The sequence below is a fragment of the Phalacrocorax carbo genome, chromosome Z, assembly GCF_963921805.1.
Source record: "Phalacrocorax carbo chromosome Z, bPhaCar2.1, whole genome shotgun sequence".
NCBI classification, from domain to species: domain Eukaryota; kingdom Metazoa; phylum Chordata; class Aves; order Suliformes; family Phalacrocoracidae; genus Phalacrocorax; species Phalacrocorax carbo.
In genome coordinates, this window is record NC_087548.1 from 52,532,370 (window position 1) to 52,559,353 (window position 26,984).

General features: G+C 46.6%; 1 long non-coding RNA gene across 1 annotated transcript in view; it reads right to left on the bottom strand.

Annotated features, from left to right (window-relative positions):
* Positions 1-1,826: 1,826 nt before the first annotated feature.
* The window catches only part of LOC135310645 (uncharacterized), a 47,214-nt gene continuing 22,056 nt past the window's right edge, over positions 1,827-26,984 (bottom strand). Inside the window, exons 2-3 of the long non-coding RNA XR_010370728.1 lie at positions 3,615-3,729; positions 1,827-2,969 (exon numbers count right to left, since the gene is read on the bottom strand). This is a non-coding gene — a long non-coding RNA (uncharacterized LOC135310645). The remainder of the gene's footprint in view (positions 2,970-3,614; positions 3,730-26,984) is intronic.

A 26,984-nucleotide genomic window follows, 5' to 3' on the forward strand; every position in this document is an offset into this window, starting at 1 on the left:
GGGAAGGCTATCCAATTTTGCTGTCCTGTGGAAGTGGGCTTGCAGTTGCCAGATGGAAAGACTTGCCTCCCCAGGCTTTTGCCACTGAGTCCACCATGTGCTTCCTGCCATGTAGAAACACTGCAGAGAGGGCTTTGCTCACATGTACAAAAAAATGTTTCTTGAGGTTCCTGCGTGAGTTTGATTTGCATGTCGGGCCCCTGGGAGGGCGCCACGGCATCAGCGCTGTTTGATGTCCAGATCTCAGCTGGAGTCTTCCAGCACAAGGGATCTCCTGGGGTCTTAACGTCCATCATCGTTATGTTCTACTTTTCTGATAAAAATTAATATTGTACTAAGATGTTGATAAACTCCTAGGGGCAACATTGATGGTGATTACTGAAGCATGTTGGAATTTACTTTCTAAGCTTTGGATGATGTTTTATTCTATGTTTAGGCTCCAAACATACTGAGTCAATAATGCTGTTGGCTACTCAAGGAGGCTACCCAAAGGGATGCGTTTGTCTTTGCACTGGGAGGTACTAGGTTTGGCTGTCCTTTCGCAGTTCCCGCATCACACTATTTCAGCAACGGGCTCCCCTGCCTGACAAGGGATGGCTGAATTTGCTGGCCGTACAACAGATTATCATTTGTGTTTCAAAATATCAAAACGCTTTCCAGTAGAAAGCAAAACAGTTCACTGCTTTCAGCCTTCCTGCCTCCCCAGTAACTGTTCACGCTCTCTGCAGCCTTAGAGAATATCCTAATGATGCTGTCACCTGTACAAGATGTTTGACTACTTTCTTTCTGTAAACACTTTCTAACCAGCATTTGCTTTGACAAAGTTCCCACGTTCACAATGTAAAACTTACTGGCAAGGCTTCATATGCAAAGAAACCAACTTGTTATGGTTGGGACAACTAGGTTTCTTTTAACTCTGCTGTGGAGGAGCAGAGGAGCACAGGGCAGAGCGGTGGCCCGTTTAGTCCGGCCACCAGTATTCTGCCCCAGCCACTGACCATAAGCATAACTGTAAGTTACAAGTGTCCCTGTGATGGGCACCTCTGTGGTGATCCCACCATGCTCTCCCTGGAAAATCCCCTTCTGAGCCCTGATGATTACACGTTTGCTCAAGCTCAGAAGCTTGAGGAGCACAGATGCCTCTCCAACCTGTGTTTATTTTATGCTGTAGCTCTACAGATTCCACTTAATAAATATTTGATTCTCTTTGGTGCCTTCCTGAGCTTCTGGCTTCAGAGAGACCTTGTGGCAAGGAGTTCCACAGTTAATTATGAAGTAACCTAAAAATAGAGGTGGTGGGAGAGGAGAAGAAAGTATTTCCTTTCTGTAGTTTTTGAGGCTGCTGCTTTCCAGATTCCTGCAATTTCCTCTTTCCTACATACTGCAGAAAAGGGAAGGATCTAACCTGCTCTAAATCAGCCTTGATTTTATTGTAACTGCCAAAGGCTGGAAAGATTGAACTTCAGTTGTATTTTTTAAGGAATTTGGGAAGAGAAAATAAATATGAGCTTTTTACATATGTGCACTTTTACATATGGATGACTTCATCTAGTCTACTGTACACACGAAGAGTGCCAAGAGAATTTAGCATAATATGATATTTCAGTTAATATTTAAAAGATGTTTTGGCTTACTGTTTTTTTCATCACTGGAATACCTGAGAAGCCCTCACCCATCAATGTTTTTTGTTTAAGGGTGGGTGTTTTTTCACGTTTTATCCAAAACAGACAAAACACTGCTTTTCAGAATTTTCTTTGGATTCATGAATCTTAGCAAGATGTAACACTTGGTTAAAACGTTTTCCACCTCATGTACCCAAACACCCACATGGGCTGGAATTACTTATTATTTATTTGTACACATTTATTACTAAGGCATTGTTAATAATCGTTGGGTTTGCATATTTGCTATTGTTATATTTATTGTTGCATGGAAAGGGAAACTGACCGCAGCAGTGTTTATTGGCCCAAATCTGACATTTCTGAGATGAACTCCAGCTTCTTCTTTTTGATTACACTTTCAAAACCCTTTTTCTGCACGTCTTTCCCTGTTGTTGTGTCCTGGGTTTTGAAGACCAAGTGTCAAAACAAGTGTCCTTTTTTATTGGGTACTGAAATTCATTCCAGGTGAGAGAATTCGCTTTCTAAGAAGCCATCAAGGTGTATCTTAGCTGTCTGGGAATCCGACTACTTCATTAGCAAACCAAATTCGGTTGGTTACAGGTAAATCCCCTTAGTGAGATGAGGTTAGGGTTTATGCTGATTTGGGGCTATGCAAATGAGCCACATAGGCAAATACAAAGCATTATAAAAATAGGTAGCACTTTGAAAAAGTTTAAGATCTGAATCTTCAGGGTCCAAAACTGGAAGCCGTGTGTGAACGAGGCAAAGAAGGTGGGAGGGAGGAAGGGGGAAGGGAGGTATGGGAGAGTATGGAGCTGAGGAACGATTTAAGTATTGCCCAAACCACTGTAAGTCAGAGGCTTTCTCTGACTGGCTTATCCCAGCATTTTATCTTGTGCTAAACATAAGGTGCCAGGGTTTACATTTAATAACTCTGCCCAAGTTAATAATTCAAATAGATACTGACTGTCGGTGAATGCATCCCACTAGGGAGCACAGCAGCACAAGACAGAAAAGAAATCTCTTCCTCTACAGATGTACATCATACATAAAACTTCATATATTGATTTCCTCTAGCCCAGAGAAGTCACTCTGAAGATTTTTCAATCTGTCGCTGCCTGCTGGTTTGCACTAGCGGGCTACTGGGAGTGAGGTAACAGCAGAAAGACAAACCTCCCAGGACGAATGCAGTGACGCTGCGCTGGTGCCCATGTCTCTCTTTACCCAGGCAGGACTAGCAGCAAGCACTCAGCAAGATGCTTATGGCTGGAGGCACACAGGGCTCTGGGTGCACTCTGTTGCTCTCTGTACAGTTTGTGAGACAGGGATGTGAAAACAGGAGAGGGGCTGTTAGGAGGAAAATTTGCAGATAGCTGAAATGGCTCACCAATGCTAGAGGGAATGATAGAGTGACAGCTGTTCTGATTTCCTCCCTCTTCATATATAAATGAATCAAAACCAGAGCTGTTTTGACCTGGAGCAGATAATAATTCTTTGAAGTACATTAGGTCTGCTGTTGTTCCAGCTCTCTTCTTTTTTCCTCCCTTCCTCCCTTCCTCCCTTCCTCCCTTCCTCCCTTCCTCCCTTCCTCCCTTCCTCCCTCCCTCCCTCCCTCCCTCCCTCCCTTCCTTCCTTCCTTCCTTCCTTCCTTCCTTCCTTCCTTCCTTCCTTCCTTCCTTCCTTCCTTCCTTCCTTCCTTCCTTCCTTCCTTCCTTCCTTCCTTCCTTCCTTCCTTCCTTCCTTCCTTCCTTCCTTCCTTCCTTCCTTCCTTCCTTCCTTCCTTCCTTCCTTCCTTCCTTCCTTCCTTCCTTCCTTCCTTCCTTCCTTCCTTCCTTCCTCCCTTCCTCCCTTCCTCCCTTCCTCCCTTCCTCCCTTCCTCCCTCCCTCCCTCCCTCCCTCCCTCCCTTCTTTCCCTGTCTCACTTTTTCTCTTTCCTTCCTTCTCTCATTCACTAATTCTTTCTTTCTTTGCAATGACAGCATTTAACCTTACCAGTTTAGTGCAAGGGAATCTGGAATTGTGCTGTGGAGCCTCGCGAATAGTTTTGTCTTGCTTCGTGGCTGGGTGCTGTTCATGAAGATCCAGCCCTTGGAGTCCCATGGCCTAACTGAAATAACAAAACACATTGCTGGACAGAGGAATTGAGATTAGAGGCTCAAAAACGTGACAAGAGGAATAGGAAATCCAGTGGCAAGGGGGCCTCACTCAGCAGCTTGGCAAGTGCTCTCCATGTCTATTGGATGCAATGAAAAGCAACCCACATATCACCGTTCAAGCCCCTGTAAGGGCTTCATCCTATTTCCTTTATTGCAATGAAGAAAACGTATAACAGGATTTTCAACTTGAGGTGTGGGGTGTGAAAGCTCAATTTTTTTCTCCAAATTCAAACAACGTGAAAGTTCACAAGGTTCCCAGCACCCCAGATCCTCATTATTTAGTATACACAAGCAAGTTCTCAGGTGATGACGATTCACACAGCAGGAGGAAGTAGAGACTGGAAAATGCAAATAAAGATGTGCCCAGCTTGTGATTCTTGAGGGTGACAAAAGGAGTGAGTCCAAATGAGCATTGGGTCCTATGTCAGAAAGAGGCAGTGGTGAGCTTTTCTTTAAAATGAGGGACTGTGTAGAAAACTCCAGGCAGGTTTGTTGGTTGGTTGGGGGTTTGGGGTTGGGGTTTTTTCCCCCCATGCTCTGTTGCAGATGTCTGGTTTTGCTCTGTGTTTTTATTTATTTATAGGCATTTCTATGGCACTCATCACCATAGTATCTGGGCAAATCTTCTTTCCTTTCTTGTATCATATAATTAAATCTATACAAAATACATATGTTCTTGGCAGAGAAAAAAAAAAGTTAAGCTCTGCTTTTGGAAGGGATTTGTGCCCTGCAATTAAACACTGCTTTTGCAATGCTGTATCTTTCCATGTACACGTGAGTGGGGAAGTATACAGTCTTGTTAAGGCTGTGTGCTCACACACCCGCTACCCTGGTGTGTGGGGCTGTGGCACCTCACTCGCAGCCCAGCACGTGGAGGGCAGGGGTAGCAGCAGGGAAGTGGGCGCTTTTGGGATGGTTGGATTTGACACCTGACTGGGGACCCTGAGGCATGCTTCTGCCTTCTTTGCTCACCCAAGTACCACCTGCGTAAATAGCAGTAGGCTGAAAGGGCACTACCGTGCGCGCACACAAGCTAACCCTAAATGAGGAAGTACAGAGTCCCCATGAGACTCTTTTTGAGATGGTAGCTTGCTATTTTTATTATATTTGTGTGGCTAGGGCTCCTGGAAAGGCTAGCACATCCTTTCAGCCCCAGGTTTGCAGGAGCAGAAGCAGCAAGTGCTGGGGAAAGGCTGGAGTTTTCTGAGGAGCAGGCACCATGAGCTGGAAATGGTCACCTCCCCTCCATGTGTGACTCATGTTCCATCCTCTAAAGGAAGGTGACTGTATCCTTCTCCTCTCTGAAGTATTTCACAGTGAAATGTCCTTCTGGTATCTGGTACAATGGTCATGGGTATCCTGCAGAGCTGATCTGAAGGACGGTGAGGACAAGATGACGACGGGTGAAGCGCAGATTTGCACCAGAAGTTGGAGCAAAGGTCTGCCAGTCACACCAGTCAGCTCTGTCCCAGTGGGAGCCTGAATTTGACAGCGCTCAGGCCAGCACAGAGGCCTTCCACAGCACCAGGTGAGGGAAACTCTGCTTTCATATAAATACACAAATAGATCTGACCAGGCTGTGCACCAGCTAAGGCGACGGACCTGCAGATGCTCCCTGGCTCAGGTGGGTGACCTGAGTGCCCATCCAGTCAGTGGTGCCTGGCATGGTAGTACTTGGGGGGCCATATTCATACTCAGATGAACAGGGGATAGTATTTAGAAATAAGAGCTGGCTCTTAGAGACTGCATCCCTTCAGCAGAGAAGTCAACCTCCCACCCAGGGCTGAGTGGCGACCAGCCACTGGTATACCTCTTAGGTAGGGATTTAGAGGATGTGCGGTGGTCTGAGTCCCACAGCAGCACCAACTGCAGCCAACAAGAACACATTACACATTCCTGTTGGAGGAAATTAATCTGCCTCTTTTCCTTTTTGAAAGTGTTTTTTTTCCCCCATTTCAGAAAGAAATGATAGCTGGACTGCTCTGCTTGAAGATCATCTCGTAAAGAGCCCTTGGATCCTCAGAGGCAGACTAATCAGCACCCCTCGTAACTGCACATACCGCAGAGCATCCTCAGCCTCCAGGACATCCAACACCATTAAGTTTCTTGTGAAAACCTTTGGCTGCGCTTGTGTTTCTCCTCACATTCTGTTTTTGACAGGCACGTATGTGACCCAGGGTTTGTTTGTCACCCCTCAGGTACGGCTCACATGTTTTATTACCTGCCTGAATCAGGTCCTATAGAGACACAGCTGTGCCTGGTTTCTAAAGGCCACGTGAGCAGAATTTGGCTCATCTGAAGCTGCAGCAGCAAACAAGAAAGAGTTATTGCCTTTCTCCTAGGTGGGAAAACCCATATGCTAATTTTCAGAAGTGAATAACCACAATACTAATTGAATGCTGAGAATAATCATGTTTCCAGATGTTTGAGTTATTGGATTGTGTGGTGTTGGGTGGTTTGGTTTTTTTTCTTTTCTTTCCTTTTAATGCTAGTGTTTTGTATAAGGCAAACGAGATGAAGGATTGCTGCTAGGACATGAAAGACGGCACGAATATGAGGTGCTGCTTTCTGGTACTTGGAGGCTAGATGAAAGCCCTTTAGCAAGCGTTAACTGATCAGGCAGCATTCACCTCTGCCTAGCTTAGGGATACTGCAGGAGCTTAAGTGGGCTCTAGAGCAGGTGCAGCGTTCAGCCGAGCAGCCTCTTGCTGCTGACCGAGGACGGGGTTACAGCCCGGGCGCAGCGCAGGGTCAGGCGGCGCAGGTACCAGCCAGGCTGCGGGGGCTGGGCAGCCCCGGAGCAGCAGCGGCCGGGCTTGCCTTGCCGAGCCGCCATTCATTGTTTTCTAGTGCCACCGTGAGGACTGCCGGCTCCGGCGGCCCCGGCGGCCCCGGCGGCCCCGCCGGGGGTGCCGGGCTGCTCTTGCTCCGCTCGCCCGAGCGCAGCGCCCGGGAAGGGGAGGGGGGGTGCCCGGGCATGGTTTTTCATGGCGACAGGAGCCCTCTCGTCCTGCCCACCCACCACCAGTCGCCCCACGGACAGACGCGGACGCCGGTGGCCGCGCCGGGTTTCGTGCCTGCGCCGCTCCCTTTGCCAAGGCAGGCGCAGCCCGCTCCAGCGGCCCACAGCCTGTTCATGTCGGGGGGGTGGGCTTGGTCAGGAGCTCAGGCTGGCGGCGGCGTTTTAGGTCAGAAACAATCCGGGTAAATAAATCAAGGCACGGAGCTGGCTGCAAGGTGTAGCCGCTGCTGGAGGAAATCTCTGAGCCATCCCAGCACAGCAGTGCCTTCCAGCTTTAGAAACCGAGGAAAGTCGATCAATACAGCGCTAGGCTACCTACATAAGCCAATGCCATGCCATAGTACTTGGCTTTTAGCTGCACGCTTTGCTGCAGCTAAATTTCTGTAAAAACAGAGATTCTGCAATGATGTACCTCATGTAACAAAATCCTCCATAAGCGTACATTCAGGTTTGTTTGTACCTTATTCAAACATCAGTCACAGGATGAAATAAAGGCTGTATTTTTCATCTTGCCTTCCAAAGCTGGCCAAAACAGGTGACAGGCTTATAGTCATTCAGGGATATCTGGTGTATCTAAGTATGTCCAATGATGTTTTGGGAGGAAGCGTGCAGTAAGTCAAAAACAGGTTAAGGCACTGGTTTGGGACTCCGGAGACCTGGCGTCAATTCCCAGCTCTGCCACAGACTGACAGTGTGACCTGAGGCAAGATATTTCCCTCCCAAAGCACTTTCATAGTCAGAGAAGGCAAAATCCTACTTCATGTGAGTTTTGCCTTTGACTTCATGGAGCCAGCTTCCACCCACGCATTTCAGAGCTTAAAAATTAAATACAGGCTTAAGCACCTTGCTGAATTAGTGCCAGAACTTCCCTGCGATTCAGCTTCCTACACCTCAAAGAGGAACAAAGATCACTTCCCTATTCCCACTCGCTTTGCATGCTTAGGCTGAAGTCTGTTTGGCGTAGGACCGAGTGTAATGACTGGGACCGTGCTTATGCGCTGGCCTGTTCCCCTGACAAACTGCAGCTCAACTGAGAACCAGACTTGTTGGAGGCCTCACGTTTGGCTGCTTCATTTTCACTTGGACGCTCTCGTATCTTACTAGCCTCTTTGAACTGAGAGGGGCTTTCTCCACTGCCAGCAGGTAACCAGGAATTAATCATTCACAGCCCATGTTAACACAGAAAAATCGGTGTCTACGCTTAGACAAATGGTTACTTGTAATACCTCTTCATTTTTTCATGGAGTGGTCTGTTGTGACAGTATACAGCTAAGTTTATATAACTGGCACCTTAGAGCGCTCCCCTAAACAGGATATTCCTGTTGGCGCAGGACTGCGCATTTGCTTAAACCAACAGTTGTAAGTTTCAGCAACCCTTGACAGGTACAAACAAGGAACCACACTGATAGCTGAGGGGAGGAGGGATTAACAAGAAATAGACTTTGGCATTTACATGCATATCGCGGATATGCTCTACAAGGTAAACAAATATGGCATAAAAGTATATTTGGCTATTCAAATGACCTGATTGTTCCTATTATGATGATGTCTCCCGGCATGTATTTACTAACACACTAATTGACTTTGCATGCATCAGGAAGAAAACTTTTCACTATCTGTTTCAGGGTGGTTTCTGATGACATTTTCTTTCAAGTTTTATTTATTTATTTGTTTCAGGGGACTGTTTGACATGAAAATAGATCTTGGCTCTTTCTGACATGCCAGGATGCTTGTGCCAGGGCTGATGTTTACCAGGGCACAGGCAGTACCGCCAGGCCTCCACAGCCTGCTGTGAGCAGTACTGGATCAAAGTCAGGTACTTGCAGGTCCCTCTTCCAGGTCCTGACCCTCCTCTTGCCCAGACAGTTGATGCACAGGTGGCAGCTCAGCTTGGCCAGGTGTACAGCAGTGACTGCTGAGCTGCATCCACTTAACAACCTGACTATGCAAAGCAATAACCAAAGACAGCCTCGGTGAGACTCGGGTTATTTAAGCCTCAGGTATATATGCATGGCTCCAGCCTGGTGGTTACAGCCAACATTAAGCCAATGAGCACGACTAAGGCCCTCCAGGACATTTAGCGAACTACTCGCCCTCTGCTCTGGGCTTTTGACTTCAGCATTAAATGCGTCAAGCAGTTTGTTTAGCTCTTCTCAAGGGGAAGTTAAAAAGTCCATGGGGGAAGCAGAAAGCAAACAGGCCATTCAATTCAGCAGCCCTCCATGCTGGGGACGTGCCTGAGAACAGCCAACAAGATTTTTAGACATCTGACTGATAAAATGGTTATTAATGCTTCTCTAGTTATGAGAATAAATTTGTTCTGGTCATATGGCAACAGTTGGCAAGCTGAATCATAACCAGTAAGATAAACACTTGTGGTAAAATAACCTTTGCCCCCCCATTCAAGCTAAGTGGGTAAAATTAATCTAATCAGTCAATTTATTTTACCCTTATTGCATCTACAAAACTTCTGGGAACTCACACAAAATTTCCCCATGTACTAGTCATTTAATGTGGTCTGAGGGTTATCTTCTTGGAGAAAGTTGGGCAGGTGGGTGATGTGGAAAGGTTTAAAAAGCACAGTGTTTGTTGACTGTGGGTAATACCGGAGAGGCCAGGGCCACGCTTCTGCTCCTGCATAGGTGCTGTATCCAGTCAGCCGTGGCAGGGACCATGGCAGAGTGGCACTGTCATGGTTTTAGCTGGGATAGAGTTAATTTTCTTCACTGCAGCTGGTATAGTGCTGTGCTTTGGACTTAGTATGATAACAATGTTGGTGACACACAGATATTTTGGTTGTTGCTGGGTAGTGCTTGTACTAATCAAGGACTTTTCTAGCTTCCCATGCTCTGCCGGGTGCACAAGAAGCCGGGAGGGGAGGGGGCACGGCTAAGAGAGCGGACTCAAACTGGCCAAAGCGATATTCCGTATCATGTAACGTCATGCCCAGCATGTTAACTGGGAGGAGCTGGCTGAGGGGTAAGCAATCGCGGCTCAGAGGCCAACAGTGTCAGTTGGTGGGTGGTGAGTGTTTGTATCACTTGTTGTTTGGAATTTTTTTTTTGTTTTTTTTTTTTTTTCCTCCTCCCAAGGGTTCATCTCTCTCTTTTTCTCTCTCTCATTATTTTCTTTTTAATTATATTACCATTATTATTATTATTATTATTACTGTTTTATTTTAATTATTAAACTGTTCTTATCTCAACCCACGAGTTTTTCTTACTTTGGCCCTTCTGATTCTCTCCCCCATCCCACAGGGGTGGGGGAAGTGAGCAAGCGGCTGTGTGGTGCTTAGTTGCTAACGGGGGCTAAACCAGAACAGGCACACAAAGGAAAACAGCAAAGAGCCTTCCTTACCTTTCTTTGGCAAATCGCTATGAGAACTACCTCGCGGAGGTGCACAGCTTTCAATTTCATCAGCCAGTACTCAGACACACATGCAACTCCCTTCCCCCACAGAGGACAACATTTTATATGTAATCATGCTAGCAAAGCCTGGTAATGTGGTAATTCACAGGCACCCCACAACAAACAGATGTCAGAGACACATGAATTGAAAACTGTCTTTCAGATAGTACTTGTGGTGGGGACTTAAACTCACTTTCAGGCCCAGCATACTCTTATGAGCATGAAAAAATATTCAGCCCTGGTTTATAGGACCTGGGGACACAGTGATAGCTTGCTTTTTAGAAACAAGATCAGAGGTCTTGCAGCCTCTGGAAGCATGACCCATCTTTATCCATAATCATGGGTGCTTCTTAGAAGTGGGGAGGCTCTGGGTACCTGCCAAAATGACCCCCAGTACTCCAGGTTGTCCTCTGGGCTGAAGCCATGCCAGAACTCCAGCAGTGCTGCCAGCCCCAGCAGGCATCAAGCAGAGACCCCATGCTGCTGCCACCTTTCCTGCTGCGCCACTGCAGGCCTGGAAGCACATTTAACAGAAGGAAAATTGCATTTAGAAAGAAAGCACTACCAAAAAAAGATGCAGGAAAGGAGTTAAAAGTCTGTCAGTGTCTAAGAATGGTCCTCTGAAGCCTTCTCAAGTCACTGCAGGCAGCAGTCCAGCTTTAAAAGATGCAGTACACTGGCACTTTTCAAAGTGCAGCCCCAACTGTTTAAGTGGCAAGAGCTTTGCATGGTCAGTGGGGCCTTGATTTTGTCTGGGCTTGCAGGCACTGCCATCATATAAATAATCACCAAACATTTCAAAGCCTTGAAAACATTTCTTTTAATTTAACATTTTAATGCTAGGAATGGGCTCGGGTTTAGGTGTGGTGGTTTCACATATTTTTGGAACCTGTTTATCCATCTTCTATTAAGACTCTGAGAAGGTAGCTCAAAATACTTCAGTGACTCCAATGATGCTGTAATTTCTGCTTCTTTGTTTTCTGAGTATGATTAAGTTAAACTCCTGTCTCCAGCTAAAGCTGCTTCCTGGAGAGACATTTAGAGGCCAGCAACACCAGGCTTTGTTTGGTTTGGTTTGATTTCAGATCAATGGCTAAGCTGGCGAGCAAAGATGTGGAAAACCTATTTTATACCTGGCATATCTTAGACTTACCCATACAACCTACCTGCCAGCTAAATATTGTATATTGTCTTCTTTTATTTAAGGTGACACCTGAATAATTGTTAATAAAGTATATGCTGTCCTCGTGATGCTTGCCATCCTTTCACAAACTGACATGCTTTAATGGTGGAAAATTGGCAGTGGAAACATCACTCCAACTGGCAAACTTTCAGCTCATATCTCATCACAAGAGCAGGGTTTTTCCAAATCTTTGGCCATGGTTGTATCATCTGAAGCAGGTTGAAGGACTTTAGCATTAAGATACTTGTTTTTTTCCTGTCCTGCTGCTTCTTCCAAAACAAAAGGCAAGTGACAGCAGCCCAGCTTTACTGGCCATCTTGGTACCCACAGAACCATGTGCTTTGAAGGGATGTTGCTGTCACCATATCTCTGATGAGCTGTTGATAATATGCACCAGCATGCACAGTGGGAGCCTTGTTAGTAAAGCGCAAGAAGTAACAAGAGGTAAGTAGAAGGAAAATTCTGTGTATATGAAGAGGCAGAATTTAGATCTGGCAAAGCCTTCCTCTACAAAGTAATTTTTCTGCCAATATTAGCATAGAACATGAGTATCCAGGCATTCATTAACCATGGAGCCCACGCTACTGCCCACATCACAGATCTGGCCCTGTTTGTGGCTTCATGACTAGTTATGGATACAAACCACCAGGCAGGTATTTAAGAGCTTTAGTTGTCCTGTGCCCTCTTGTTTTACAGTAAGTTACCCCAGGTCAGCTGCTGCATGGATATAGTCTCTCATGCCATATATGTCACAAGCTGTTTTTCATAAAATGGTACATGGCCTTCAAGCGTCACCGTGGAGGTTTTTCAACAAAATACTGCACACAGGGTATTACCAACTCACAGAAACTTTTCTTCCCGCCTGAGGCAGGATATGTACGAAACTGAGATTCTCCAAAGCCAAGTTTAAGTACTGCCTTGCTATGAACCTTTGATTCACTAAGACCTCTGGTTCCCTGCCTACCTATAGGTTTGCCAGTAAATTTTGGTTTTTTTCCAAATTGCATCCAGTGTGCTGAAGGGACAAGGCAGCTTGCAGAACCCATAACTCTGGATTGCTACTACTGGATCCAGTGGAGAGTATTCTGAACAAGACCTGGCATTTGCAAATGCAGAATGAAGTTAAATGCTTTTCCAATTCCCTCCACAAAATGCAGTGTTTCTGTCCCTATATGAGTCACCATAATGAGATCAGACAGTGCAGATGGTCTAAATACCATTGCACTGTACCTTTATTTTTCAGTTTCTCCTCCCTGGGACATGGGCAGGCCCAGGCAGAAGGATCTCCCTTTCTATACCATTCTTTGGAGTGACAAAATGAGGCGGTGACTGCAGTGTCCTATGCATCTTTGTGTTCCTCCCTCCCTTTGCTCCAAAAGGGATAAATGAGTTAACACCCTGGGAGGAGTCCTCAGTACTGCACAGCAGAGGTCCTCCTTCACTGAGATGAACAGGACAGTTTTCAGCTCACCGGGATGGTGCAGATGATTAACTTCTGCAAGGGCTTCCCTCCATTGACTTACTTTCTGCCCACCCGCTTGGCTCTTCCTTATCCCTACAGCAGACAGGCATTTAACTTTCATTCGGAGTGAGAGCTGCAAGTTTGGAGAACACTACCACCTTCAGAGAGTTGGTGGTAGAGCATCTGGAAATGCACATGAGCTGCCACCAAGCCTGACTGCAAGAGCTGAAATCAAAACACCCAATGCTGCTGCTAACTCTTCCACTTCTGAGACAGGGTGTCTTTAGCTAGTCCCATGCCGACCATAGCAGATCTTTCCTCATTAATCTATTTTTGTGTTCAAATGCACTATATCAGAGATAGAGACTTTTTTTTAACAGTCCTTTATTTTTTTTATTTGCTTGCCTGTAAATGCATTAATTCAGTTTGAAGGGTCTGGGCTTTCCACAGGATGTTTAGAGCCAGTCATAAAAAAAGCCTAAGCTAAAATAGTCCAGCAGCAGTCTCACCTCAGCAAAATCAGATTTCTCTTTGCAAAGCTCAGTTTTCAACGTGATCTTTCTTGTTCTGTCCACCTATTTGCTAACTTGTTTACAGTGGTAAACTCTTGCCTGCATAGCGATGCATTTGCACCAGGAGGTGCTGGTCTATCATGTTCCCTGTAAGAAAGGCACTCTGACTTCGTGAAGTACCAGTTTACATGCTTTTTATTAGAGCTAACACTATAAAGAAAGAGAGAGAACTGTAGATAATGTTACAACCCTTCAGATGCTGGCAACCCTGAGTTGTGCAGCGTCTAACGATCCAACCCATGTGCAGTGTGCTGTGCAGATCCAGTCCACGGAAGAATTACACCATTTTGGTCATTTGAGACATCATTGAACTTTCTTTCAAGAAAACAACTCTGTTCATCATTCCTACTGTCAAACAAATGATGTTCAAATGACATCTTCTTGCTGCAGTTTTCGATACAGGCAAGGCCATGCAGGTGGTGTAATTGCTGGTACTGAGTGGGAGCTCCCCGCAGGTTCCCCCATCACGGTGAGGTGGGAGGGCTGCCCTGCAGCTGAGGGTCGTCTGCAGCACAGCAGAGCCCGAAGATGACGCTGGACCTGCAGCCCCACACAGCCCAGTGCAGGCCCATGCCTCCTCCAGTTAACTGTTATGTGGATCACTAACGCCTCGGTGTACAGTGGTACAGGAGGTACCACTAAAATCTCTAATTGCATTGAGGCTTCTGAGGCAGTGACTGTAGAGAAGGCTCAGCCTCAGCTACTGCCTGTCACAATTACACGGAGGGGATTAACAAGGAGAAAGCACCTGAATTTTGTTTTATCTTGCTGGTTTAGCTAAAACAGCCTCAGTGACAAGAGAGTTGCTAAACTGGCATGTCTGTTCTGGAAGCAACCAGAGACACAGCTGGCCTCGAAGCAGCAGCCCAGCTAGAAACATGGCTATTTCAGAGCACACCTTGCTATTCCAGGAACACGGACCTGCTGGCCAAGAAAGGCTGTACTGTAAGCATCATCCAGTGATCCAAATGCACTTCTAGAAAAGAGCTGTTAGACTAATGCATAATATGCCCTAGAGCAGAGGTCTCGCACCAAATTGCTGCCTCATGCCTGCTGCTGCAGAGATTTCCATTGGAAAACCACAGGAGGGCTGTTAATCAAAGTAAAGTGGTGTTAGTCCGCTGGCTGCAGTGGAGCGGCTCCAGTATGCTTTCAGTGCTGTGGGGCCACATGCCAGGAGGGGCAGCGTATTTTGGATGCTGCTGTGTGTGCATAATTGGACACGCCTGATCCGGGCAGGCTCGCCAGGACCCTGGTGAGGTTTGCAAATGCATTTGTCAAAAAGAATGCCAGGAAGAGCTGCTGAGCCTAAACATCCTGGAAGTTTCAGCTCTTCTGGGAAATCCTTCTCTGGCATGTGAAACAGCCACCGGGCCAGCCACAGTCAGAGTGCGGTGGGTGGCAAAGATCAGCAAATCTCACGCTTGCTTCTTAAGGGATGCTTCAAGAAGATCAAGCAAACAAAATTCCCAAATCCCATGTCATTTGAATAAACAGACTTTATATTTTGGTGCAAGGAAAAAAATGGCCATCAACCTAGAGACCATTTTAGCTGCAGAAAGATTATTTCAGTTTCTCAGCTCCTGGAAAAGACAGTCTGATACCTCTCATTACTGGCACGACTAGCTAAGTTTTGGGCTAGCAATTGAGGAGAGTCATATCTAAAACCCCTTGCCTTCCAGCTTCCTACCCGTTTGTTCCAGGAAGGCAAAAAGCAACTGTGCAGCAGTGATATATCCTTGTCATTTCCCCCCTATGGGTAAGCTGGTTGCTCTTATTACTTTGCTTCGAATGATGAGAAGAAGATTCACACCTTATAAAAATGAAAACTTTCATTACAGATTACTGTTCCCAACAGGGTCTCTGCTTTTATGCAGTTATCTTTCCATTTATACCAGCCAGAGCAGACCCCAATTGCAAACGCTCCTGCCCCCTCTTAGAACAACAGCAACACTTAATACTCCTCCCTTGGAAATGTACAGGACGTACCAGGGCTGAAAGAGAAATTTTTCTCTCCAGACCACAGCCAAACCAAAACCAAATCGTCAGTGTGGAAGCCCCGCTTAGAATATTTGGGTTTGTATCACCACATTTACGAGGAGGTTTGTGCTTCACACTGCATGTGACACATTTTTAATACACATCGTAAACCTTTGTATACACACAAACCTTCCCCTCCCTTAAGTAATAATGAGTGTTGAGGCTGTAGCACATGCTGATGAAAGCAAGTAGACACATGATTCATAAGGCATCCGCTACAGCACGTGTCTGATGCAGCAACAAATTTGGCAATACAAAAAAGAAAAACCCAAACAACTACTAAATGAACAGACAGTCACCAGCTGTGAACCACCTGAAATGCTGCTGCACTTTGTATCAGAAGCAGTGATACGGCTCAATGCCCCAGGTGAATGGCTTTGACATTAGCCTGGCACGCACCCACAGCTGCCTCTGCTGCACCCTGTGTAAAAGCACAGGACTTGTGCTCACGCCTGCTGTCTCCCATTTCAGTACCAATTAAAAACTAACTTAGGGCCACAAAGGACAATCTCCACCTTGCAGCATGGACAGGAAGCAGCTTTTCCACCCTTAAGCCAAAATCAAGGATGAAAGCCCAGTCCTCCAACAGAGCTGGTCTGAGCTGTGTGGCGTCTATGCGCAGAGAGGTGCAGCATGTGTGCACCCAAAGGGCATTCGTGGCATCAGGTGTATTCCCAAACACAAACAGCTGTGGGACCAGTTAGCTCTGGCCAGCAGGTGAGTGCACTCAGCTACATGGTGTGGTGCATCAAGAGGGGATGAAACTCTGTAAAACCTAAATGCTGTCTCCTATCATCACACTAACTGACATGTTGCCTAGTGGCCTCAGACACATACCTTTCCCCTGTGTGTAGCACAGTGGAGAGACTCTGCCCCTGACCTGAGGACCTTAAGACACAGAGAAAAGACAAAAGGTGGAATGTGGAGCAGCTCAACCATGATGCCTGCCGAATTAGTGGTGGGCTGGGAACAGATCCCAGCCCTGTTGCCAGCCCCTTTGCGAGGCAGGGTGCAGCAGTGCTACACCTCAGCTGCTGATCCCCAGCACTTTGTTTAGCAGGATGCTCATGCTGCCACCACAGCATTTTCTGTTCCAAGTGCAACATGACTATGTGTGACAAGGACAGGAAAGGTGGGACCCACTGCTCTAAGTCAGGCTGACTTTTCCCTGCTCTGCAAAATAAAAAAAAAAAAAAAAAAAAACCAGAAATTGTAAAGGATTACGCCTCAGTGATCATGGTGAACGGCTTCAGCTGTTTGCTTTCCATGTGCCTTACAGAAGTTTGGAATTTGACTTTTAGATCTAGATTTGATCCCAAATGTCAGCATCCTGGAATTTGATTCACCAAGGTCCATATTTGGCTGTGAAACTAAACACCTCCCAGATGGCCCCTTTTTAGTAGGTGTTTGAGTATGTTTCATTGTGGTATTTAGCATATGGGAAAAGCACAACAAAACAAAACAGACCCACTATTTCATCATACTTATCTGAAATTTCTATCTAGGATCCATAAATAAAAAAGCTGAGTCTTTCACAATAAAATATGGCATATGACTATGTGAGCTTGGGCTGCTAGTGCTGCCCTCATGGAAGAGCTGGCAGATGGGTGCTAAACTGGAATGAGCAGCAAAGCTAATGTACGCTGAGACTCAGCAATACGCAGTGTGTGGGTACAAATAAACACAGGCAGATAATCACTAAGTGGTGAGCAGACAGCTCTGCTGACTTGCAGTTCTTCGTCTCGGTTCTGTTATTATTCATACACTGATTAAATCCTCACACTTATCAATCTGCTCAAGGAAGCCTATGTAGACACACTGTACTGAAATGACATTCACTATTTTAAGTCTTCGTAGCGGTGGCACACCATGCTTTGCTTCTGATCCATCTTATAAAAGGTGGGTGGAAGAGGAGAAGGACCTGTTTTTTATTTGCTTTTTAAAAGAACCATTTTGATGTATATAGGACCAACTTTTGAGTTTCCCAGGCTTGGATCACCTACACCTCCAGCACGCAGGTGGAGGGAAATGACTGTAGAGGGAGCATAGAGCAAATGTTGCACCAGGCTTATCCTCTCCATCCCTGGATGTCAAGACCATGCCCCCACAAGCCACAAGGAAGGTTGCTTGGTCAACAGGGCTGATAACCCTTGCTTCTCCTCTTCTGGCTCAGCAGAGGTTCAGCATCAGGCTTATATCTTATTTACCTTCAAACTCACCTCTGTCAGTGTATTTGGAGAGTTGTGGCCTAACACAAAGCTACTGTAATGCCATCAGCCCTTGACATAGTCACAGTTAATACAGATATGGTGCCTACAGCCTCTCTGAAGCCAAAGTGCAGGGACGAGATTGTTCATGACACCCCATTATAGTAGAAGAAAATGCCCAAGCTGATTTTCCCAAGACTCAGACCACTGGAAGGTGTCTGAGTATCTGTTTCTGTGTAGATCCCCATTCATTAGAAGAGGCAATTTCACACAGACTTGCATGAGCTTCCTACAAACATTGGACCCATCCAATGCCTGGCAAGGGTGGGAAATCTTCAAGAGGACACAGTCCCCAAAATACTTGGTATGGATGAGACAGGAAGCTATCAAAAGGCTGCAGAGCATGGACCAACACAAATGCAACAGCCAGACAAGCCTAAGCATTCTTAGAAGTCCAGGGTTTTTTTGCAGTGCAGGACACAAAGCTGGAGAGATGGTCTCATGGACAGTATTTCCCTAGTGGGCCAGACAGAAACCAAGGTCATTGTTCCAGTGTATAGCATCAGCTCCACAGTAGTGATGGAGTCACAGTGGAGTCATGGCAGCTCAGAATTGGCACAGGGTGTGGAAACTGGGGCCATGCAAATTTGAGGAAAGTCAAGCCATGTATTTCACATTGCATAATGATAATTTAAAGCAAAGGCAACAAAGCACTTCAGGGTTCTCACTGCTGTGGTTGGAACTTACAGCATTTTATGTTACATTTTTTGAAATACAGAGCTAAAGGGGTTAAGGATGTCACTGAAATGTCCCAGAACTCAGGTGTATTGAGGCAAAGTTTCTGATTCCAGTTCTACAGACAGGACACTGAGGTAGAGAAAAGTACCGGTTAATTGCATAGCAAGGCAGTGATAGGAAAAAACAACCCAGCCCACAAGAATAAATCAGCCCAAAAGCGCATGTCATTCCCCATGTGCTTTCTTCCACTGTGACCAATACCATCTGCTTCAAAAAAAGAATACATTGCTATATCAAGACTTCTCTGAAACCCAGCTTTGCTCATTTAGAGTCTCTGGGTATCTGCACTACAGCACAATGCAGAAATAATCCATTTTAAAAAGAAGGACATGCCGCATCCTACAGCGTTTAACATCTAAAAGAGAAAGGCTCAAGAGAAGCTAAAAGCTGGAAGTGGATACATTCAAACTAGGAATGAGAGCTACCCTCTTAACAGGAAGGATGGATGACAGTAACCAACAGCAGAAGAAAGCCCCAAAGTCACTGTCCCTTGACACTATCACATTATGTCAGGCTAGGAAGATGTGTACAAGTTAAAACAAGTTATTGATTAAAACATTGGCAGCTGCATAATAGCATATGATGAAGATCAGGGCCAGAAGGCCTGTTAGTCCTCTCTTTTAAATTCAGTGAAAAGGTTATCTGTATTCAAAGCATATCCTCTCTCTTTTCTTACTTTTTCTGTTTACCTTTCAGTTGGATCCCCAATCTATTTAATGCTTTTATTTTGCAGAGCATGTGCTCCATGAACAGGAAGCAGGCATGACTTCAGAGTGTCTGGCAGTGGTGTGTGTCATATACCACTGGCTGGAGCTGTGCATGACATTCTTCCCTGGAAGAACCAAGGGAGGTTCAGGACGCCCTCTGCCCTCCAGAGCACCAAGGTCTGTCCCACCAGAATTGTATGATTCTTATTACAGACTTTGAGTTTTATTTCCCTCTTGGACTAAGCATGAAGAGTGTTAACTGCCAGGACACCACTGCACATTAGTGCAGAAGGTACAGAGAGTCTCCACAGCAGCCCAGGTGAGGATTTCCATGCCTGTCCCCAGAGCTGCAGAGACTGCGTGTGGCAATTTGGGCTAGCACAGTAAGAGCCAGATAGCAGAAAGCTAGAAGGTCCCAGCATGTTGGCTGTCCTGTGATCCCATTTGTGGACAGTGAGAATGTGTTGCCCAACTGTGTGCCATCACTGCTGTTAATGGCAGGGCTGAGGCAAGCAGATTTTTCCCCACCAGCTCAGAGGTGTGAGCACTGTCACTGGATGGGCAGGGATTGCTGGTCTGGAGGAGGCAGGCAGGACTTCTGTGCCCAGGGCAGATGATCTAGAAACACCTGAAACACTTGGATTATGCATGGTACAGGATAAACTCCCTGATATAAAATAAGATGTCCCCTCAACCATCCCCATTTGGCAGTCTGAACTGGAGCATGCATACTTAAAGTGATCCTGGTATATGACGCTTAACTGAAGTAGAACTGTCTATTGGCATTGAAATAAATGAATTATTTCACCATTCTTTCTCAGGGGAGACATCCCTTTGCCTCTCACACATTTGTGAAGAAAACTAATCCAGTTCCTTCATAGGCGTCAGTAATGGGACAGCTGCCACCAGGACCAAGCTCTGGGAGTGTGGTCTCCCGGCTGTTGTCACCATGCAAAGGCACAGCTGGCTGCTGTGTCATTTCATTTTTATTTATTTTTGTCCCACACAGGAAGTTAAGTTCTTTGGCTTTGTCCTTTAGCTCTGTTAACTCCTCGGTGTGAAAGTCCCTGGTGAACCCACAAAAAAGGTATGTTTCCCAGTCAGGCACTGTCAGACTGTCAGGAGAGTTGACTTTTCTCCACAGCCCAAATAACCAGCAAACCAAGCTGATATGCAAGAGTAAATCAGTACAGAGAAAGACAACAGTTTTTTGCTACTGCAGACTCTTCAGTAAGATTTGGAAACAGTCATTTGCCAGCATCTGCATTAGGTGACTGCTTAGGTGATGCACAAGACCATAAACCCCACCTAACAGGACATCCACAGAAGCAGCAAAGAACCATGAGCACATCTGGCAACCTGTCTGTAGCTCTTTGACACAGCAGCTTTGAAGACCATTCTTTTCCTATGTGTTGCTTGCTGAGAAAGGTGCACAATGCAGTTGAATGCCACAAGCAATAATTTAATATGCTGTTCATCCCAGACACGTTGATCAGCTGTGAGATATATCACCACTGAGCTAGATGGCATTAACCATATGACCTTGGCTGAAATTGAGGGAAACAAGAATGGTGGGCTCTGGCCTGGCTGTAGACCCGCTGGAGTCATTGCAGGTGTAAGATAACAACTCCTGCACAGAAACTGCAATTAAGGATGTGAGGTGACTTGTGCAAATCACATTGTCCAGCTCCCCTTATAGCACTGTGATTTCAGACTCACAGCTGTACACAGTGGGGCCTGCCTTTGCCACCAGTTGCTAGCATAAGGTCATCCAGCTTGAAATACAAATGCTCAGGCCAGTTGTTTGAGGGGGTGAACAACCTGAGAGTCATAACCTTTGGGCCTTCCCCATAAGTTTCTTCCTCTCCTGTTTTTTTAAATCTTCCTGTTATTAAAGCTTCAGTGTAGTTATAAGCTCCAAAAAGCAGCCAGTTTATTCTCTATTACTCAGTAAATGCTATTAGTGCAATAGCATTGCTGGCTGCATACCGAAAGGGCTACTCCAGCAAAAAATAGGAAGATGGATACGTATGTATTTTAAGTGACTCTTCATGCACATGGATCCCAGTGTGGGAGGTTGGAGTAGAGACCTCTAGAGGTCCCAAGACATCTGCAGTGCTCTCGGATTTTGTCAGGGACACCAAGTGAGGCAACCTTTATATTACCATTGATCATGCACGTCACAACACAACTCCAAAGAAAGTCAGTGGCAGAGTACTCAGGCTGGCATGGGGGCAGAGGACAGGATCTGTGATAGCACATAGAAAATATCAGGTCAGGAAATGCTCTTTTATGGCAAAATATGTAGAGCAATGCTATTTGTTCAGCTGCTGAGCAAAATGCCTGCCCACTTGGTAACCCAACCAACCCTGGTGCACAAGAAGCCTGTCCCTCAGGAAACATTAATAATGCCCTTGAGTTTACACATAGGATGTTGGGCCCCCTCACAGATGGCATTCATGAGATTTATGCTGGTCTTTTCCATCACCAGCATGTACAGACAGGCACGTTCAATTTGGAAGCAAGCACGCTGACAGTTCACCATCAGTTTTGGATGAGCTGTATCCCCACAGAGTCAAAAGCTTAAGAAGCTGTGCTCCTGGGGGAGACCTTAGCCTACAGCTCACTGATGATCTCGCTAAACGCTGGAGGTTGCTGGAAGCACCTGGCTGTGGGGAGTACTCCTTAGGAGATGCAGACAGGGCTGCTGGGAGGTGAGTTGAGTGCCCTGGCACAGAATCGAGCAGAGGCTGCACAACCACCAAGCATCACCTACTGCGATTCTCTCTCCAAGCCAACGTATCCACCTGTCTGGAGAGCTTTCCTTCATCATTGCCTCTGGCTCTGACATTAGATGGCTTTCCTCTGTGGACCGTCTTTGGCCTCCTGCATACTCCTAGGATCATATGGGGGCAGATACTTGGGAAAGGTGCAGAGGGTATATAATGGTAGTGAAATATGCAGAGCCTGAGATGGTAGACCTGTGTACAAGGACTGGAGTAAAGTAACCTCACTATGCTAAGCCTGGGTCACAGTAAGACACTCCTTAGGGATTACCAGATGCATCACGACTAAACACATCAAACACCCCATGAGCACCAGCTGTGGTACCAGAGCTCAGATCTCCTTTTCCTCAGTTTCATCTTTTGAATATTCAAAAAAAGGGTTAATCTGTATTTTTACAGCTTTGGCCAAATTCTTGCTTTCTGTAACAAAGATATGGGTGGGATAAAGTTTATTCAACTTGAAATATATACTTCATCCACATATGTGCTCAGTGAAGCTTAAGGTCTTTGGACAGTAGTAATCTCAGTTAAGGGAGCAGAAATTTGCAGCAGCTTTGACCCATGCCATAGTTTCCTCATGTTCCTCCCAGCGCAGATCATGCTCCAGTGTCACAGCACGAGTATCTATGGGCATTGCTGCATCGGAGGAAATAAGGGTTCCAAAGACATCCTTTTACCATTGTGGGCTACACTAAGTTCTCCTTGTTGCTAGGGTGTTAAGAGACCCTAGTTAGCATTGGACTAAGATCAGACCAATGGGGTGGGCTGAGCTGACATAAACAATTTCACCTTCCTAAACCACATGCTGGGCAAAGCTCACCCCTGCCCCAGCCGGTGAGCAAGGAGAAGCAAGTCAGGGGCCTAGAGACATCCTTCCGCAACCCATCGTGTGCTAGGACAGCCGCTGCCACTGTCCTCGCTGCATTATCCCAGTGCCCTGCCACCTCTTCGCCTCAGGTGACGATGGGGACAGCACAAAATCCTGAGCAGCACAGTGACCCACTCAGCACATGCCGCGGCAGAGTGAGGCAGAACTGGTCTTCATGGCAGGCTTCTGACCATGGTGACTTGCTCTGCTGGTAGGTACATGAGGGTGGCCTGCTGATAAAAAGATCCCCACCTATTTTAGTCCATTTTCTCACACCTTTCATTACCCAGATCCCACAGGAATATGAGAGACTACTGCCATATCCCTCCCAGCTCAGCTGTTTCTGAGTTACATCTTAACTCAGGCCCACGTTTCATGGATCCATCCCAGGAGCAGAAACCCAAGCAAAGATGCCACCATGGGAACACTCACAATGAAGTGGTTTCCTACAACTTTGTACCCAATATTCTCATTTCCCTTTTTTCTGAGGCCCTCAAGTAGCCCTGGATCCTTTCCCTCTCTCCAGCTCCCTTTTGCTATGAAACCACCCCCTTCTTTACATCCTTTTACCCTTTGGGTTAAGCAAACAGAAGCTGATTCACAACAGGCGTGTTGATTCACTTGCCAGTGGGGTAAGAGGCTGTTTCACCAGCCCTTCCACTTCCTCATGTGAAAAATCAGTTATGATATGGAGTTCACATGCTCTGAGGCCATTTGCTGCTGGGTCACCTGCGGTTAGCAAATGGATTCAGAAGTTATTCTGGGGTAAGCCCTCAAAGACAGAGATGGTAAGAGAGGAACAGGCAGGGGGAATGTTTAATCCCTGATTTCCTTAGGAAACCAGTTTAAAAATAACTTTGCATCTAAATAAGCACTTTGGTTTTCCAAAGAGCTAAGCTCCTGAGAGAATTTGGCCCAAGGTGCTGCAAAATGCTGATCTCTGCAATCAGCCAGAAAGAAGATACTGGAAGTCCTGGGGTATCACCACCTACCTTTGCCCTTAATGATGTATTTTACATCACCTATTCCTTGATACAGGGTCATTATGAGTAAAGGAAGTCTGCAGAAAGTGCTCATTTACATTATGCAGATTTCTTCCTCTCTATTTTGGCTAACTGATGTGTGTCCTGTTTAGATATCTCACAGAACTCTAAAAAAGGTTCAGTACGCATTAGCTATGAATTGCATTTCAACTTTTTCCCCCCACAGTGGAGCTGGCAAGAGAAAATTAGAGTTGGAGTACACTGGAAAACAAAGCAGCACAAAAGCAATCCAACACATGCAGCAGGGGAGCCTGAAGTCTCTTTGCTCTGTGAATTTTAAATGTGGCAACACTGACAGCATTAAGCAGGGTTTAACACCTCTTATGACTTTGCATACACGCATGCAGATACTGCCTACCATGAGAGCCTGCAGGCTGCAGTCACCCAGTCAACCCCTTCAGCCATCCTCAGGACATACAGTGCGGTGCTTCACAACCAGAGTCCTTCACTGATAATCACAGAATGGTAGGGGTTGGAAGGGACCTCTGGAGATCACCTTGTCCAACCCCACCTTCTTGAGCAGGGACACCCAGAGCAGAGGGCAGAGGACCGCATCCAGGCGGGTTTTGAATATTTCCTGAGAAGAAGACTCCACAACCTCCCTGGGCAGCCTGTTCCACTGCTCTGTCACCCTCACAGGAAAGATGTTTTTCCTCATATTCAGGTGGAACTTCTTGTGTTCCAATCTGTGCCCATTTCCCCTTGGCCTGTCGTTGGGCACCACTGAAAAGAGTCTGGCCCCATCCTCTTGACACCCACCCTTTAGATATTTATAAGCATTGATAAGATACTCTCAGTCTTCTCTTCTCCAGGCTGAACAAACCCAGGTCTCTCAGCCTTTCCTCATAAGAGAGATGCTCCAGTCCCCTGATCATCTTGGTAGCTCTCTGCTGGACTCTCTCCAGTAGTTCCCTGTCTTTCTTGAATTGGGGACCCCAGAACTGGATGCAGTACTCCAGATGTGACCTCAATAGTGTGGAATAGAGGGGGAGGGTAACCTCCATCGACCTGCTGGCCACACTCCTTTTAATGCACTCCAGGACACCATTGGCCTTCTTGGCCACAAGGACACAGTGCTGGCTCATGGTCAGCTTGCTGTCCCACCAGCACTCCCAGGTCCTTATCAGCAGAGCTGCTTTCCAGCAGGTCAACCCCCAACATGTACCAGTGCATGGGGTTGTTCCTCCCCAGGCGCAGGACCTTACACTTGTTTTTGTTGAATGCCATTGTGTTCCCCTCAGCCCAGCTCTTGCTGAATGGCAGCACAGCAATCAGCTGTATCACTTTTCCAGGGATGGAGGTGAGGATGACTGGCCTATAGTTTCCTGGGTCCTCCTTCTTGCCCTTTTTTAAGACTGGAGTGACATTGCTTTCCTCCAGCCTTTGGGCACCTCTCCTGTCCTCCACGACCTTTCAAAGATGATGGAGAGTGGCTTAGCAACAGCACCCATCAGGTCCCTCAGCACTTACGGGTGCATCCCACTGGGGCCCATGGATTTGTGAGGATCCAGTTTGCCTAAATGATCTCTAACCCAATCCTCCTCAACCAAGGGGAAGTCCTCCTTTCTCCTCTTCCTGATCAGGTGGCCTGTAGCAAGCACCCACAACAGTGTCACCCAATCCTACACATTCCATCCGTGCAACGTACACACACATGCACATACATACCGACTCCCTTCTCCCTGAAGTAAGCACGGTGTTTGAGCCATAAGAGCTCCGACTGAGCTGATACCGTGCTGTCATGAGTGACCTTCAGCCAAAGAGACTGCTGTGGCTGGGGATTAACAACAGCATACCCTTCTGCCCCACTTAACTGTAGCTGATCCAAAGACATCTGCAGCAGAAAGGAATGCCTGGTGTAGGAATGTCTGTGCTTGCAAGGCATTACAAACATTTTCTAATTCTGGAAGAATTTGCCAACAGCCGGCACATAAAGTGCCACCTCATTTCTGGTACACTAGCTTCTGACCAACGCCTCCTTCAAGGAGCAAAATGACAATTGCTTCTGGTATATACTGACAGAGTCCAACTACGTAATTAATACCAGCCAGCACGCCTCATGGAACAAACATTTTATTTCAATGAGATTAGTGTGTTGACTTGATATACTTGCATTTTCCAAGGTGTTTTACCTTAGAGTCTTCCGTAAGATCTTGCATTATGGAAGTTTAAGAAGGTAGACATGAAACGAATAAACGCTCTCTCCAGTGACAGGTCTTCCAGGTTCTGTGGTTGCTAATGAGATCATGAGAAACGTGGGGGTCTGTTTCACTGACAACCCCAGGTGCAATCCTTGCTGCAATGTTGTTTTGTTTGACTACCCGCTATCTAGACAATGATGCCAAATCTTTGCAGGCAAACTCAGCGGATGATTCAGAGGCTATAGGATAGTAAAAGCTAAAAAGGATGGGTCATCTTTACAGAATGATCTGAAATGACTGGTTAATGGCCACAAGACAACAAACCCATATTTTTGTAGAACTAAAAACTAGGTACTATCTCTGGGCACAGAGCATAAGTCATACCAATGGGGTGGGACACCGTCCAGTGCCTCCTTATAGCTAATCTATGTCTGATCCCACTTCAAGTTGCTCAGAAGACAAAGATAAGCAAAGGGGGCTGTGCCGGTTTTGGCTGAGAAGGGGTTAATTCTCCTCACCGTGGGGGGTCGGGGACCCTTCCTGCTTCCCGCGCTCTGCCGCGTGGCGGGGGGGGGGGGCTGGGAGGGGCGGGGCCATGGTGGCGGCTGACCCCGACTGGCCACTGGCACGTTCATTCCATACCACGTGACCCCATGACCAGCATATGGGGGGGGGGGGGGGGGGGGCGGGGGCAGTTGCGGCTCGGGGGCGGGGGCGGCGGGCGGCGCGCGGCTCCGGCGCGTGCGGTTGGTTTCGGCGGTTCGTTCCCCTCTCCCCTCCCTTCCCCCCCCCCCCCGGGGCTTTGCGCCTCTCGTTGTTCTCCTTTACATTGCATTTCTGGTGTTGTTTCTTTTAATTTTAATTATTCAACTGTTCTTATCCCAACCCACGAGTGTTACCCTCCTGATTCTCTCCCCCATCTACCGGTGGGGCAGTGAGCGAGCGGCTGTGTGGGGCTGAGCTGCCGCT